This window comes from Amblyomma americanum, chromosome 1, assembly GCF_052857255.1.
Source record: "Amblyomma americanum isolate KBUSLIRL-KWMA chromosome 1, ASM5285725v1, whole genome shotgun sequence".
Taxonomy (NCBI): Eukaryota; Metazoa; Arthropoda; class Arachnida; order Ixodida; family Ixodidae; genus Amblyomma; species Amblyomma americanum.
This window is the reverse complement of record NC_135497.1, coordinates 492,870,312-492,874,095: the sequence shown is the minus strand read 5'-3', so window position 1 is coordinate 492,874,095 and position 3,784 is coordinate 492,870,312. Positions and strand designations below refer to the sequence as shown.

The following is a 3,784-nucleotide window of genomic DNA, read 5'->3' as shown; positions in this document are numbered from 1 at the left end:
GAGTATGTCGGGGCATGCTTTGTGAGTGGTGGCCATAGGGTAAGGGAAGAAAAATGGCTGCTGCGGGGGGGGGGGGGGGGTATGCATCTAAAAGAGGTAGGTGCATTTGAGGCATGGGAGTGTGACCACTTTTTTGCTGGTGAGTTGGGCATGTGGATGATTTGTCCCTTATGGTGTAGGTTGAGGGCGTGGAGGCAAGGGGAGGTATGTTCTGTATAGGGTGCCTGCGTATGTATGGAAGCGTGAAGAGCAGTTGTAGTAATGCTTTTTATAAATTCAAGAGCCTTGCTTAGCTGCCTTGATTTTGCCTGCGTGTGGGGGCAGCAGTAATTGGGCAAGGTGCGTAGCGAACACTTCAGAAAGAATTATATTTGAAAATGTGGTGGTATTGATGTGGGGGCATGAAGGTCTGAATTGTTTTTGTAATCCAGTGTGATATGAGTGTAGCTTGTGTTCAAACTTATGCTTCCTGACGAAATATGGAATAATATTTTTTATATATAGTGTGATGATAGATTGAGGTAAGGTAGATGAACCTATGATTTTTTTTTTAAATTTAACGTGCGAATAACTCAAGCATTTTAATCCTCTGGCCTCGTTTCAACTCCCTCAAGAGCTTTAGCAAGGTGAATGTGATGTGGATTGTTGAGTATTTTAAATGAAGCTGTACGAGCAATCTAAGCCTGTTTTTTTGGATATTGTATGGCATTCAACAGTACTTGTGGCTTCTTTAAATTACATCAAACAACTAAGTACCAGTAGTGTTTGACCAAATGTTTATTTTGCCCTTTTCATTTTTTGGTGTCATTTGAACCATTTGCAGGTGCAGCTCGGGAATGATGTCCACGTGAGTGCAGACGTGTGGGCGGCACTGATGATGCAGACCACTGACGCTGCATTTTGCAAGCGCCTCACTGTTGCTTTGTGGGGGGTAGAGGTGCTTGCAAAACGCAGCGTCTTTGGGAAGCAGAGCAATAAAGATATTGCAAAGGGCAAGACGATGGTGCTTCCGCCTCTATCACCTATGAAGTTGGTAGGAATGTCCTGTGAGTAGATGCAGCAGTATGTTATGATTATCTTTGTTTTTGTTCCGCAGCTGTAGGATGACGAACGTTCAAGACATAAAACATGCAGCACAAAAGTACAATCAGTGTCAAGGACAAACAGGAGTGCTGAGACCTGAGCACCGAAACGATAAGATTTCAATCAAAATTGATGAGATAATAGTGCACTTTATTCCTACTTCTGTGGTATAAAGTGATGCGTGAATTTGTTAATTCACCTCGTCTATAAAATTTTTCTATTAGTTAAAATTTACATGATATTGTGTTCGCTTTTCATTTGTTCACTGGTGTACATAACATTATATATTAAAGCTCAATTTTGTAGCCTATTAGAGTGTAACAAATTTATCACAGGTACTCTGCTTTGCACTTTTGTTTCGCATACATTTCTGGTCAGTCGAAGTGCGAAATATAAACCTGTTCATTTTCTCTTGTGATGCAGCCACTACTGTTACTAAATATAGAAACAGGCTAAATGCTGCCATAAATATTATGCACATAGGCCGGAATGTGTCTTCAGCATTGAGGTTTGTCATTTACTTGGTTTATTTTTTTTGTTTAGCTGCCTTTGCTCACTTCCTCAAGGAGAAAGGGTGCCCCGAGGAGGAGCTTGGAAAACGCCACAAGCAGCTTGTGCGATACTTGGCAGAAAAGTGTGCTGATCTGCGGCGCTAATGAGGTACGGTTCATACCAGGGGCTCTCCAACTGGCTTCTGCAGAACCCCCTGGCCTCCAGAGCCCCAGTTGTTCTCGTCAGGAACAACAGGTGCTCTGTCCTGGTTTCCTCTCGTGTTGTCTGGGTTTGGCAGTTTCCAACCTTTTTTGTGTCCTTGGAGTGCTCTGTGGGGTTCCACAAGCATCTATGGCAATGCATACCTCCTCCACCACCTTTTCTTTACGCACTTAATATTGGAGCTGGATATACTGCGACTACTTTTAGCCAACTTTTACTAAACAACCCAATCTTAATTGGTCTTAGCCATCTTTTTGAAGACCTGTGCACCGCATACCCCTTTTTATTGCTTCCATGCGAGGCAAAAAGGAGTGAATGCCAAGATACGGGGTGGCGGGGGTGTTCCTCAACCCATTTTAGAAACCATTAGGGTGAATTTAAGTATGCATCTTGTTGGCATGTAATGTTTTGCCTGGGGTATGCAAGCATGCTCATTTGTGTGTGCTTTAAATAATGCAACATGGAAAGGTATTTTGGGCTTCGAAGCGCTCGCAGTACTGATTTCTGGAGCAGCTCAAGTGATTTCTTTTTTTGAGCAACCGACGTTTCTGCTCGTTCAGTACTGACTGGATTTGGAAGAAGGGACGTGCTGCTTTTTAACCTACTCGCGAACTATGTCTGGGGGTTCATCGTGCGAGTCACTTGAGTCTGGGACTATGTCCCCAATAGAACAAACCCGTCCCCAGAGAGGGGCGACTGCCCTGTGAGATGAGTTTTTGTGTGAAAAGTGCCTCATCATGAGGCAGCGAGGGGCAGGCTTCGTGATGTAGTGCACATCAGGCACATATGCTGGTGATTTACGTTTCAAAAAGTGTTTTGCACTTTGCTCTCAGTCATAGCTCAAACATGGTTGCTATGCCGATGAAGCCTTTGAGGAAAATTCTCTGTTTTGCCGATGTAGCTGGCAGGAGAGTCAGCACAGGGTTTTTTGTAGACGATGCTGGATGGTCGTTTCTTTGGTGCACGGTGTTTCGAGTAAGGCATGAAGCGCTTAAGGGTTGGCAATATGTGACGAGTCTGTATTCCTTGCTAAAGAAATAGGCGGGCCAGCATTTCACTTGCACCCTTGACGTATGGGCTGGTGATGTGGGCTGTTTTGATGACCTGGATGCTCTCCTGTGGTCTTCGTTTTATCGGTCAGCTCACGATATCTGTGCTCGTTATAATGTGGTTTGACTATTAGCACTAGTACATGTGTTGTAGCAATAGTTATTATTTGTACCCAGCAACTGAATTTACTTATCAAATCTTATGTCCTATGCAGGCTCACAAGATGAATTCAAGGCAGCGCAACCACCATTATGAAATAAATTATCAAATGCTAAGTAGCTCCTTCCATGCGGGTCGTCCTTTCGGTGCTAAGGCAGTTCTGAGGCTGCCTTTTGCATGTTTTACTAACCCATATGTCTGCTGCAACACAGTGCACAAAGAGAAAAGTTCCCCATAAATTTAAGGGCCTTCTTTATCACATTGTTATAGAAGAAAATGCAATAGCATTTAGGTTGCCTGCAGTGGTGTCCACATTTAGCGCGTTTTTGCGATTTTCCTACCAAGCAACTGGCCGGAATCTATTCAATTGCCCTTATAAGCATGCACGAGTTTTCACATTATAGAATGTAATTGGATTATAAGTAATTGTACTAGTCCGATCCACTTATTCACCATAATAGTTTCTGGAGTGTACCTACTTCCAAAATTTTGTAGACTTTGGAAGTTTTAGTGGTCCTCAGATCTTCAAATTTGGCAGCGCTCTATGATAAGTCGAGACTGGTGGTCTCAAGGTGTTGATGACGTCACAGCCCTTTTAATCGAATTCATAGGTTGTGGGGAGTCGTCGCACCACTGCTGGCACAGTGGTGCAGTGGTTGAGCAGTGCGCCAGTGCCTAGTTACGGGGCTCAGCCACCAGGGCAGCTTGCGGGGATCAGGTTGCTCTTCCTGAGCTTCCATTAAGGCTCATGTGTAGCCCCATGATAGGTTAAAATGGC

General features: G+C 44.0%; 1 long non-coding RNA gene across 1 annotated transcript; it reads left to right on the top strand.

The window, feature by feature from the left end:
• The first annotated feature begins 836 nt into the window (after positions 1-836).
• LOC144105259 (uncharacterized) lies at positions 837-3,120 on the top strand. The gene is made up of 3 exons (XR_013308740.1): positions 837-1,046; positions 1,627-1,743; positions 3,062-3,120. It is a non-coding gene; the product is annotated as an uncharacterized LOC144105259 (long non-coding RNA).
• Positions 3,121-3,784: the final 664 nt, after the last annotated feature.